The following is a 14,819-nucleotide window of genomic DNA, read 5'->3' as shown; positions in this document are numbered from 1 at the left end:
ATAAAAAATGGTTTAATTGATAAAATTAAAAATTACCAAAATATCTTTAATAGTAAAAATAATATAAAACGACAATTATTAATATTATATATAATTATAAAAAATATTATAAGATTGGAATAAAATAAAAATTAATTTTTAACATGAAAAAAAATATTATTATTATTATTATTACTACGTCTATTATTATTATTATTACACTTATCATTATTATTAAGTTTATTTCCTTTGTCTTCAAACCCCTTCATGTTTAACCTCCACATTCACGAAGATGAAAACGAAAACCTCCTATGACATGGTGCTAGAATGGGGTACACTGTGGTGGAATACATTCCATGTCGATGACCTTGGTTCCTCCTTCAACCTCGTGTCGATGTACACCACTATGGACAGCTACCCTGCAACCTCCATCAAACCACCATGTCGATTCATCCCATCTGAAATAGAATACATTCACACACAGTCATGCAATTGTATAAGGACAATATGGATATTTGATGATAAATTGTCTCAAATCCATGCAGATGATCAAAGATTGAAAAAATGGTTTATCACAGAAATATTTGCTTTCAATAGCTCGTAAATTTTTTAAAACGAACATGAAATTAACCCAAAATACATCTTCGTCAATTAACGTGAACAGTAATTATACTTCAAAACGAACACACTCTGTTTGATAACTTGAAACTTAAATAAGTACTTCTCAATCTCTAGGATAGGATGTGTGTTGTATTATGTTATGTCGGAAACTAATACGATTTATAAAATTGAGATTATAGACAATAAATGGATAAAAAATATATATTATTTTTCAGAAGTAAATAGTTTTTTGTTTTTGTTATTTTTATTTTAGTTGTCTTTGTGTCTAATTTATTTTATTTTCTCCTTTCTTATCCTCGCGGGGAAATGTCGTACACTATATGGGCTACAAAGATGCTCAGGAATCATTTAGTACGTTTATTATGTTAAGTTGTTTTCTCTTATCGTGACAGATAACTACGTATCCTTGTCCTTATAAAAATACAGACTTAATGTGTGACGGAGGAAACTTTCAAATATTAAAAGTTGTCCTTTTGACTTAACAACACGAAAAATTGTTGACACCTGCCACACACTGTCGTACTATCAAAGAGTGTAAATAAATATCTCAGTGTCTGTATTTAAAACTTAAAATATTATCATATTTTAGAAAAAATATTTTTATTTTTTATTTCTTTCTATATACGTATATGTTAAAATAATTTCTGAACTAATTGAAGTAGTTTATAAATTAGTAGAGTGACTTACCAAAAAAAATTATATTAATCGAAACAAAAACTTTATTTTGTAATACTTGTGACTTTATTTTCTTTTTCTAATATTAGTGAATATTGTATCCAAATTTTATTATAATAAAAAATAAAATAAAATTATAACTATAAAAGTGAATATAAATAGTTATTATAATAAAAAATAATTTTAATTATTTTATAGATTTTTTTATTATAAATAGTTATTTTAATTTTTTAAAAATCATTGAATTAAAAAATAGTCAAATAAAAATAAAAACTTTAAAAACTATCACTAAGAAAGTGAAATTAATAAGATAATCATTTTAATGTAAAAAAAAAATACTTATTAAGCATATTAAAATAGTGAATCCTTTATGTAACGGTATAAATAGCATTTTATATTCTGACATTTATGTAAACGCTTTTGAAGAAAATATTAAACAAACGACATTCTAGATATTTTGTAATCAATTTCATTTTAGTTAATAAATTAATTCCCACGTTGGTAGCTCGTGGAGCATATTCTTGAATTATTTGTCAAATGTGTTGGCTGCATTTACTGCAAGTTGATGGTGCATGTATTTATGAGTAACATCTGAAAGCCATAATTTCTTTTCAAAGAAAATTGGATTTGAAAAAAAAACAATGATCCTGGAACAAAATCGGACGTCGAACCACTGGTTTAAAAGTTCTTTCATTTCATTAGAAAGGGTTAGAACGTGTATTATTCCAAAAATACGGTCTAAAACTATATAATAGAATAATCACATTAAATAATATTACAGATTAATCTTATACTAAAAGAAAACGTACGGTTGTGGCCGAACAGTCTTACAAAGAAAGACAAGAAATTTAAAACTGTACAGAATGCAATTCTGACCGAACGGTTTACAAAATATTATATCGAACGGTCGTGCAAAAGAAAAGGGAAAAAGTAATCGAGCGATCACCTTACTATCAGACTGTACTACTGACCGAACGGTTCTACTGTTCGGTCTTAACTTCTACCTCGACTAAGTTTTCTTCTTCCAGCGCCTCTTGCAGCAGCTCCTCTCCCTCTGCTCACATCCACATGGATGATCATTGCAACAGAATGACAACCGAACGTACAAAACAGACAAGACAGTTAACATAGGGTAAGCTTATGTAATTTAATTCATGTATAAACATACATTTCACACAATCAACCAAACAAGATATTTCATCATTCGTTCATGCAAAGCCTAATACTAGACTGACTGTCCGGACTGTATGAAATTTGTGTAGTTACGACGTTCGTGCACCTGGGTGATGTAGTAACTAGGATACCCTCAATAGCTGCCACCCGAGGTTAGTCCTATCTGTCCAAATTAACCATAAGGACTAGGACCTCCTGTCGTTCCCACACATGACTTATCCTCATCTACGTGAGGACGAGTAATCACGGAACATCAGGATGAACCACCAGCTTAGCATGCCCACATTCATACTTTACAAATTCCAATATACATTCATGAGTTATTCCTCCTCGGAACTCTCGTCCATAATCCAAAACATTTCATCCATATCATATTTTATTCATCTTTCGTTATTAATCATCTCAATTAAACCCTTCGTACAAAGATCCCTAAGGATACCAAATACCGAACGTTCAATCCTAACTTAGAACGAGACCGAACACTTGGAGCGAGACCGAGAGGTCTCCAATTCTAGAACAGATTAAGACCGAGAGGGTTACTATCAAGTTGAGAAAGAAATCGAGAACAATCATATATCACAAGAACGAATAGAACGAATGTTACTTACAAAGTGAGCCAATTAAATGAACTGACTCTTGAGAGCTCAAACCGAACACCGGAGAGACCATGCCAAGTACTAAGACTCTAGGCCGGAACCAATGGATACAGACACTTCGAGACATTCAAAGAATAATACTTAGAAGAATTCACATGAAGAAACCGAACGCTTATAAATACTTAGCTTATTTGAGTTTAGCATCAATAAAACCGAATGTCAGTCAATGACCAAGCACGGTAGAGAGAGAACTCTATTGAAGTTGGACGAACGCTATTTTCATCAAGATAGATTATAGGAAAGAGAATGAGTGCTTGGTGTAAGACCGAGCACTACTCAGTACGAGCGCTTGGTGTAAGATCGAGCACTACTAAACTCATAGGAGAAAGGCTTGATAATATAATAAGATACCATTTTTGAGTAGTGTTTAAGAACAAACAAAAATATACAAATACATATAGATATACTTAAGTTCATAACCGAATATCAAGGAACAACTACGCTTGGCCGAACGCTCATGCACAGTATTACGAAATGAAGACACTCGTCCTCAACTAGGATTTTTCACAAATGAAAGAATCCAATTCCAACCAAACTCACTAGAAAACCGAACGGTCAAGGACCGTTCAGTGACGAAAGTACACTTTCATAGGAAAATTTCATACTAGAATTCTTTATATCAATTCATCTCTCAACATCTATTTTCATAAATTCAAACATGCATATCATAGTAAATAATCATACTTCATATAGTCAAAACATATCAACAATCGTGCTTCATTTTAATTTAGCAACTCAACGAACGTTCATGCAATACAAGCAACATACAAATTAAATTAGATAAGCTTTCCTTACCTCTGAGCATGACCGAACGTTCACAGAGGCAAAATACAATTTCACCACTACAGGTTCTTCTACTGTCAACGCTCGACAATTCAAACTACACCAAGTGAAAACCCAACACTATCAGAACCACTCATTTTGAGAATGGTGATCAACACATGAAACCAGAACTGGGTTTGCATGTCTAGGAAAACGAACGACTGAGTGAAGAGAAGGACTTACCAGCTCAGCTTCACAAACCGAATGGTTTATCTGGAAGCTATTAACGCCGGAAGTGCTTATACGGTGTCTGAACAGAGATCGGAGAAGAGAAAGGGCGAGATTTAGTAGAGAGAATGAAGGGTTTTTAGAGAGAAGGAGGAGGAAATGGTTCAGAGATTTGGAGAAGAAGGTTGCATGCAGAGGGAGTGGCATGAGTTTTGAAAAACTAAGTTTTGCTACCACCGTCAAGGACGAACAGCCTCTCCTCTGCCCACACTTGTCTTCCACTATCTGATTTCCGGATCCTCTTCGCTTGACACCTGGCGTCCGTTCAGAAGAATTTTGGATGCGTTTTAAATGGGTTCTGACACCTTTACTACCAAATTATCTACAAAGAAGTCAACTATAAGAAGACATTTGTTTTTTTAATTTAGTCGGATTAATTTTGTACTGATAAAGAAACTGAAAATTTAGAATCTAATGAAAATAGTTCAGCTCAAATAATTTTTTTTCAAATTCATACCAAGTTACGATTTGAATCAAATTCAATTCCTTTAAGACTAAATTGAAATATTTTTTTTCACTAGATACGCGAATGAGAGATTAAAAGTAAAGTTTTTTTTTTATTCTTTTATGTAGAAACTGTCTGCTTTTTTATTCTTTTATATAGAAACTGTTTGGTTTTTATTATAATTTGGTTCATTTCGGTTCTTAAATAGCCAAGCTAAACATAAAGGTGTCCAGTGTGGGAGAGTTACTCTTTCCACCATCCTAATTCCTCCTAACTTTCTCAGTGTTTTTTATTTTCAAAAATATCCTAAAGTTAAATTCTTTTAATTTTTATCATTTAATTTTTTCTTTTAAATCTTAATTCTGCAGTCTTTATCTCCTTATTTTTCTCCTTCTCTAATTATACATAAACTCTACCTCTTCACTTTTTCTCTTCCTTTCTTTCTCACAGAGAGCCTCCATCTTCTTCCTTTTATCTTCGTTTATTCTTTCTTTGCACATCTGTTGAAAGTTTAACGAATTTTTCGAATCCGTTCAAACATTTGCATTTCAATTCTTTTAATTTTGTTTTTAGTTTATTAATTTTTTTGTAAATTTTAATTTTTAAACACGTAAATGTTTATTTGTGTAGATTTTATATAATTTAATAATTTTTATGTATAAAAAAATTATTAAAAAATAAAACAAATCATTAAAAGAAAAAATTAAAAGAAAAAAGTGAGGAGAGGAGGCTGTAGAATTAGAGTTTTAAAAAGTGAAAGGGTTGGATCTTGATTTACATCAACTCTAAAAAACTTTTAACTACATGACAAAATGGGAATGGAGAGGTGCAAGGAACAATTTGTGGTGGTGGTGTAAGTAAACCTCCCGGTCTAGTTTGGATACCCGTGACACTTTGGGCCACTAAAACAGAAGGTGAGGTTTTTGTTCTGCACACACCTTTTTTTCTTCTTGCACTCCCATAAAACCTGTAAATCCCAAACTATCTCTCTTTAAAATTATAATAAAAACATCTCCACCTCGTATTTTTTGGGATAGAGGGTTTTTAAATATATTTTTAATTTTGAAAATATTTTCTGAAAACTTAATCCGAAATATATAAAAAATATTAGAACTCGGCTTGGTCACTTAGTGAACCAACCTAATTCGACTCATTTATTAGCGAGTCAGAAAAATTCGAACTCGGCCCAACCCATCACGGATTGGTGGCTTACTTAATTACAATTTTTTTTAAATAAAAAAAAATTACAAATTTTCTATAATTCAAATCTAAACAAATTTCACTCCCAAGTTTAATTAATTTTGAAAATAAAGAACTTAAATAATGTTTTCAAGCAAAAACAAAAAAATAAATATTTTTTTATAAAATTAAAATTAAAATTAAATATTAATAAAATAAAATTAGGTGGGTGGGTTGGTGAGCCAACCCAGCCCACCACGGATTCAACTCGCATGAGTCAGGTTTAAATGAGCCGGGCTAAAATCTGACCCGCATAAAAAAAATACAATTTTTTCAAACCCAACCCGACTCAAACCCATGGTGGGTCGGATTGACCCGCAAGTTGTGACCCATTTTGACAGCTCTAAAAAATATATTTGGAATGAAATGTTTGGAAAGGGATTTTTATATTAAATATTTAAAACACTTAATTCGGAAATACCTTCTCTTCCCGGTAGATGAAAGAAGATGAAGATAATGAAATAGATGGTTGCATCCAGAATATATTTTTTTTTCTTGAATGGTTGTTCTGAAACATATTTTGCAGATGTGAAAATGTCTTCCAAAACAATCAATACCAAAAAAAATAGATTTGATATTCCTTCTGAGTAAAGAAATTTCTCTCAGAATATTCAATCTTAGCTTAATATTTCGAATTGAATATATTAGAAGGTAATTTCAGATATAAAAATACATTCTTAAACATTATATTGTACTTTTATACTTTTCAAATTAAATATTTTGAAAAATATTTTATAAATCTATAAACACCTTTCAAAAATATCCAATCTAGAAAATGTTAATAAAAAAGGAGATGCAGATATTTTATTATAATTTTTATGAGTATAGAAATTACACATTTTTTAGAAGTGTAGAAAGAAAAAAGTGGGGTACAAAGAATAAACACCCTTCTCCATTATAAAGTTGGGCTTTGTTTAGTGCTCTGCTCCTACTTTTGGGCTCTTTTGGTGTGGCTTCTTTGTTGTGCAAACCAATATTTGCGAAACAAACGGATTTATATTACTATGTAGCCCATTCGGCCACAGGTTTTTTCTCAGTTCAAATTCTACCGTCTCTCGTTAGAATAAAGTTGGCGTGTCTTGATAATACTGTATTTTTTATTTTAGTTAAATTTTCTAACTTAAGTTATCAAGTTAATATTTCTATCTCAAACCCCTCTTTTCTTTAAAAAAAAACTTTATTTCTGCCTAAACATAAAAATGGAGTAATCCTTATAAAACCTTTTAAACCTGATGTTTTTATATAATATACAAAGTTTTAACCTTGATCCTGGCGTTGTGTCCTGAATATTAGGATGCTTATTCTTTGTTAATAAGAACAATAGTATTAACGGTGACGTGAAGGTTTGTCGTGAAGTCCGCAAAGTCCTGGCAGTAAAAAATATTATGTTTGTGGTTACATTACGAGTATCGAAGCATTAGACAATATATTAATATATTAATGTTGAATAAGATAATGATAGGAAGCAAGCCGTATAATTGTTAACAGTAGAGTATATAATTATTCGCCGCAGGTAAATAATACTTAGGAAGCAATCCAAGTCAGCAAAGCATATTGAAATTTGTGTCCACGTGATTCAGATCACATTATGGCTTGTTGATTATATCATAATAATTAAAAACAGTAAATTAATGTTACAATAGTCGTACACTTTGGTTTTATAAGTAGTTTAAATTTCTTGGTCCATAGAGAATTTAAGTATCAGTGGTGGAGATTATTTTCACACCCAAAAAAAAATATTATCTTTATCGAGTTGTTTGTAAGATTTTGAAAGCACGTGTAGTTCTTGAGTACTGTGTTCAATTGAGACAATGGGCAATTATTAAAGCAAGCCAAGACAAGACCCTCCTCCATTAGTTCATCATAACTGCTCCTATTATTTTAATAAAATAAATGGTTGGCCACTCCCAGGGTGCTCATGCTTTCAAACTTTGGGCCTTTGGAGGCTGATTTGTTCGCTGCACTATCTCACGCACACATTATCTACATTATGTCAGGAAACAATTTACAACTCCAAATCTTTCACCAATACAATGTTTCACACAGTAATATATCTAAAATATCTACCGTTAAATTAAATCTTTATTATTATTAGCAAGATCCAAGATTTAATGTCTGCCCATAGAACCTATGCAGAATAACGATCTTTAAAACATAATATACAAATACATGTATATATTGTGATTAGTAAATTAGCCTGCCACTTATAATGTTAAATCTCTTAGATATTGTTAATTGAGTTGATGGTCAAAGTAGTGTTGTCAAAATAGGTTAGAATTTATAAGTCAATCTAGTTTACAACAAATTTAAACTGAGTTAAATTGAAAAAAATTTAAAATTTTAATACATGATAATTTCGAACTCAGTTCACTAATAACTTGGTTCATCCAAATTGAATCCGTGATAAATTGGATTTGTTTATCAATTAATTTAATTTTTTTAATGAATATTTGTTGTCAGGTTCATTATTTAACAAAATATTAAAATGAAGACTTGCATGATATTATTTTAATATTAATTTTTATAGAATGATTAAACAATATAAAAAATTCACAAATCTATATTTATTAACTCAATTTTTATGTAAAAATAACTTTGAATCATTATAAAACAGTTAAAAGTTTTGTAATATTTTTATATGATTAAAATTTTATATTTAATTAATCATAAATCTAATTTAAGATCATTTTTATTTATTTATATTTAAATTAAAAAAATCGTTATCTTTTAATTAAAAGAACTTGTAATAAATGAATAAATTGAATTAATTTTATAAATAATCATTTGTAATAAATCAAACCAGTTCAAGTCGGTAACATTTTGAGAACACTACGTCAAAGCTTACATGTTTTCAATGTTTTTACTCAAATTCAGAGTAATATATGTATATATAATACATTTTATAGTTAGAAGAAGTATTGAGACGGTGTAAAATTTGACACGTAAATATGATTTTAAAGATAGATACAAACCAAATGTTGTTTGGTTGATATGAGTGGTTGTCGTGGAGTGAATAGCTGTTTTTTTGTTAAGTATGAAGTGACGATTTTATTACTCCACGGGTACAAAAGGAGAAGTGGTCAAAATTTTATAAATGATTTTAAAGTTGGTAATTTAAAACTTTTCCCGGGAGTTGATAAAAACTGTCATATCATATTTGCGGCGGAATAGGGTTTGGTAGAAATTGCGAAGCTTAAGACAAAGGTTTGAGGAGTCATATGTGTGCATGTTTGGTAGGTGATACTTGTCTCCTTTTTCACACTACCATGATTATTTTAAGTCATAATTAAGACATGTTCCTATGCTAAAACATTAATTCAAATGAAATTGCAAATTATGATCTCAAAATTCATGATTGATGCAAATCATCATTTTTTGTTTTAACCTTATATGACTACACATCGTATTGATCTTTAATTTAAGAAGTGTATTGAAATAGGATTTCGAATATTTTAAAAAATTAATATACAAAATTTGATAATTGGTGGTAGTAAGTCTCCTAATGAACGGTCGGCACCTGCGGAAGGGCTGGGAACACCATTTAATGGTGGGGCAGCGCATCATTGAATATTTGTCCCCACTCCTCTCTTTCCGTCTCTGGTTCCGTCTCTAGCTAATACACTATTTTCATTGTTTTTTTTTCAATTATTCTCTTCATATTCGTATTTGCTACTTCTTCTTGGAAGTTAGTCCTCTTAATTGTTTCCGTTATCGTTCTTTGACGTTTACTGCTAACTTTTTTGTTTAGTACAACATTTTATACTCATCCATAATAATATATTTCCACCCCTTCTTAATTATGCCAGATTTAAATATTTCACACATTAAATAATAATAATGATAATTATAGTATTTTTTTAATAAATTTATTACTTTAATAAATACCTTTCTATAAATGATGAAGAAAATAATTAATTTAAGTATACACTATGAAAAAATAATAATTAATGTTTTATTTGAAGATAAGATATAAAATTCCGTTACATGATTAAATCTTAAAGAAGCTTTAAAAATTAATTAAAAACTCGCTAATCACGTTTTCTTAGATATATTTTCTTAAACGAACAAATCGGTCTGGATTTTAAATAACCAGACTAAATCACACATTCTGTTTATATTATATATATATATATATATATATGATAATTTATGTTTTTGAGCTAATTAATAAATCATGATCATATACATAAGTGTGGCTTTTAATCTTTTTTAATGAATTGATTGTATCGTACTTACACTTTATTTATATTTAACAATGTATGATTATAACTTTGCAGTACGGTTTTTAATTATGAATTAAATGGTTTATTTATGAATATAAAACAAAATAAAAAATATATGATAATAATTATACGAAGACACGCGTAATAAAACGTGAGAGGTTGGTGAGCAGAAGTTATTGAGAACTTATTATGTGTCTCGTAGAGATGAGAGAAAAGGACAAATGAAAGATAATTTATTTTGCATTTTGATGTCAGCAGGAAAATTATCTGTTAAAGAAATTATAAAAACTAATGAAAATGATGAATGAGATAGTATACAAAAGAAGCAACGGGTAGGTATAAAGTAAAATAATTGAAAAATTGATAGATATTTTAAAATAAGGAAGTATAGAAATATATTAGCTAAAGTGGGCCCCTTTGCCTTCTTAAAGAAACTATATATAAGACGAAAGCAAAAGTTTGATATGATCATGTGAAGCAACTATATTTTAATAAAGATTTGAAGTGAAATATAATTAAATGAATTTAATAGAAATCGTTGTCGAAGATGAGTGGATGCAATGACCACATCCGAAAAATTAAAAAAAAAATATATTAAGATGTGTGTTAATCTGGGAGAATCCTGTGTCTGTACAAAAAAGAAAAAGGAGAGAATGTAGTCTAGTTATCCTCTGGATCGCATCTCATTCCGATCTATTTGTCGACCATATGATTTGTGGAGTAATCTTCAATCACAGCGACCAATAGGATCTTGTGAGAATTAAATTGTAGTGCAAAAGGAAGAACATCATAGCACCCATTTTATGCATAAAGAATTTACCCAATTTTAAAAGACAAAGAATAAATCAAAGAGAAAATCTCCCAAATAATGCTGAACGAATGAGAACTTTAACAATTGTTTGTACCAATGGAGTTAGATTTGATTGTAGTGGTTATTCTCTCGTGACATGAGACACGAACAATTGCTGTATTTCTCTGTTTGAATGAGAATTATAAGACAAAATACTAAATAAAATAGTAATTATTGATACGAGTGAATAACTTCACTGCCACAATATTATATAATTCTTATTTAAAAAATTAATTGAATTTTAAGAATTTCAAAATTTTCAAAAATTTAATTATTTTTTTATTAAAATATTTTTTATTAAATGTTTTAAGTTTTCTTGATATTATAAGTACCTGATTTTTACTATATATTAACTTTAAACTAGAGTAATTTTATTATCAATATATTACTATTATTAATCAATTAATTAAAATGAAATATCTTATATATATATATATATATATATATATATATATATATATATATATATATCATTTATCTCCTAAATTGATGTATTTTTTATGTTAAATAATCTAACAACTCGAGTTCACTAGTTAAAAATTTAATTATTTCTTATTACATTATAGTACCATGTGAAGTAGTTATCATTATTAATTAATGTATTTAATATTAAAGTAATGAAACCTTTTCTCATTTAAATATTGTAGTATCTTTTGAAGGTATCATTTTAACTATTAGATCGAAAAAAAATCAAACTGAAGAAAACAAAAGATTTAACAAGTGAAAAGAGAGAAGTTAAAAGTTTTTAAATTTGATCTTTCGATTATAAATTTTAGTATAAAAGGACTTATTTAAACAATAATACTTTTTATTGCTTCTTGCTATCAAGTAATTTTTTCAGTTAATAATATAATCGGTAGTTGTATCACTACTAAAAGAAACAGCTATACGTGGAATTTGCTCCTCTGTTTGGAGTACACTGAGAATAAAAAATGGAAAAAAAAAATGAAAGTGGAAAGTCAGAGTTAGAAGCTAACAAATGGTAAACAAAGAAGAAGTTAAATTTGAATTTAAGAATTTAAAATAAGTAGAAAATAAACTCTATTTAAAATAACGAAAGCAGATTTGTTGGGACAACATACACATCATATAAAGTATCATCATTTTCCTTAAAAAAATCACAATTGAAATAAAAAAATATAAAGAATTAAGAAAAAAACATGTAAGGAATAAAATATAAGGACACATAGAAAAGGTTTAAAAACAGGTCAGCAAGTTATGGATATGGATGGAATTTGTGCCTTTTCTCCCAAATATAAATAAGCAGAGGAGAAGCGAAAAGAGATGTTGCATCAAAATCAAATCATGCGTCTGGCTGTGTAGCTCGTGGGCAAGAAGTGCTCAGAAAGTAACCCATTTCTTTTCTCTTTTCTTCTCTGTTGTGTTGTGTGTATGGTGGTGGAGGGCAACCCCATTTTCTGCTCCTAACTCAAACTGACATATTATCACCTTTTCTATTTAATGCTTTCTGTTTTGGTGCTAAAGGGAGAGAGGAAACGCAGGTATGCCACTTCAGAGATATCTTTTTTTAACTCTAACACAATTTTGTCATTCTTTCTAGAGGGAAGGGGCAGATAGATTCATACGCTTCATTTTGGATTTCAAACAGTGACCACGGTGTGTTCAATCTGGTTCCAATTTCACCAATCTTCTGGCAAAGTTTGAAAAACCACTGTCATGGGTTTCGTTTGGTTTGATCTTCAGAATCCAAGCCTCCCTCCGAGCGCTAAAAATATCTACCCATTTCCGCCATACGCTCCAGAACAGAAGTAAAATGTACGGTGTGCATTAAAGGCTTCATCTTTTCCACCGGAAGTGGGTTTTAATGGGTGAAGTTTACACAACTTTGCATTCTCTGAATTTTAAATACCCCGGAGCCATTCTCCCTCTCTGCAACTTCTTCTGCCAGTGACTGTTAGAAAATCTGTCTGTGGTTTCCCTTTTCTCGATCCCTGTCTCAGCACAAGTTCCCATAGTCAAACCCATTTCTTCTAGTTTTAAGGTATAAACATGGAAAAACAGCAAAAATATAAATTAAATGATTTAACAGTTAAAATAGTTAATTTATATATTTTATAAACTTATATTGTCAATATATATTTGTAAAACATATACAAAAGAGCAATGAAACAAATATGGTTCAGCAATAGCTACGTTACATACCTGTTCCCTCCTTGTCTTTGTTGGAAAAAATTGAATAATATGTATGTTTTTTATCCAAAGTCGAGACATACCCGGAAATTGAGGATATTTGTCATTGTAGAGCAGTGGATTCATTTGGTCGATTTCTTTTCAACAGTAGAAGCCAATGGTTTGGATAAGGGAAGGGTCCCCTATGGTTAGTATTCTATGTTGACCATTCTTTCTGGGTGCAAGTTGAGTGTACAGAAAGAGAGATTGAAAGGGACTGGCAGAAAATAATTAGTCTGAATTGAAGATTATATTTTGAGTATCTGCCCTCTATTTGTGGTCAACTACAGTTTAGAAATCATTGAATTCAAGGAACTCACTTACCAACACAATTTATGCCACTCCATGAAATCTTGTCAAGAATCTGTTCTAAGTTACGATTACAATTATTAATATTATTATGAGCAATGGAAGTATTAATTAATTTAAGTGAGGATCCCACCAGCATTTTCTCTGTGAAATTGTTATTGAATGAAGGTGAAAAGTCGAACCCCCATGATTAGTTATGGCGACACTTTGTTAAGTAGGGTGATAGAGGTGAGATTTTGAGTGTCACAGAGAGACACAGAGAGAGAGAGATAGTGAAACTGTAGAGGCTGCTTGTTCCACTTTCTCAAGTAATGAAAGGACAAGTATTTATCCAAAACACATGTGAATTGCTTCTCTCTTATTTCCTTTTCAGACATTGTTGGGAAAGCTTTACCCCGTTACTTTGTCCCTTCATACTATTAAATATAAAAACTTTTGAAGTTGCCACCAACGCCTAATGGAGACAACGCCTGCGACGTGGACTCACCTCTTTGCCTTAAATGCATGGACCTTCCAATTAGGCCTCGCATCTTTATTATTTATGCTGTGGGCTACCCCACACACATCTTACCCTCACCTTTCTTCATCCATTTAATATCTGCAATCTCCTTCTTTTCACACTCATTCATATACATTTATTTTCTCCTTTAGCTTCAATCAATAGGGAAAAGAGAAATACAACAGTACTCTTCCTTTTCATTGCGATTACTTTTTCTTCACCATACGTCTATTCTTCCCCCTCACTAATCATGCATTCAATGACTCACCATGGATATGTAACAAATGGAGACAAACACCTTACATCACATAAAAAATACGTACTCCTACAACCAAAAATAATTAGTGGATACCATTTCTACACAGTACTACTCATTTCTTTTTCCTCCTTTTCAAACCTATAACTCTCGTCCAAGGTTAATAATGAGAAGGAAAATTGGGAATTAATAATGTGATATAGTAAACTGAATTGCACTTTTTTATCCTCTGTAACTCATCAATCAAAAATGGGGAAGCGAAATAGCTTTGCGATGTAATGCAAGTAACTGAGATGATGGATGGATGCATCATAAGTTCCAAAACCAATAACCTTGCAATGAAATGCAAGTCATTATTCATTGTCTGGTAATGTTTCCATGTTTTACCCCTATCCGATGTTACACGTTACACAATTAATGAAGTAGTGAACGGTGTGTACTTTTTTTTTCCAACGAAGGTTCCTAATAATGTAGAAAATTGAACATGTGAAAGTTGTTTTGAAAATTCTGCAAGGCTCCTCCTAGTGAGATAGAGATGAAACCACTAGATATATAGAAATTAATTTATGTTGAACTTGTAGAAAGGCTGAAGCTATTGGAAGTGACATATTTATGAAGATTAATTAAGAAAAGTTATGGATGGTTATGTAGCGA

The sequence above is a fragment of the Vigna angularis genome, chromosome 3 (assembly GCF_016808095.1).
Source record: "Vigna angularis cultivar LongXiaoDou No.4 chromosome 3, ASM1680809v1, whole genome shotgun sequence".
Taxonomy (NCBI): Eukaryota; Viridiplantae; Streptophyta; class Magnoliopsida; order Fabales; family Fabaceae; genus Vigna; species Vigna angularis.
This window is presented reverse-complemented; position numbering follows the sequence as displayed.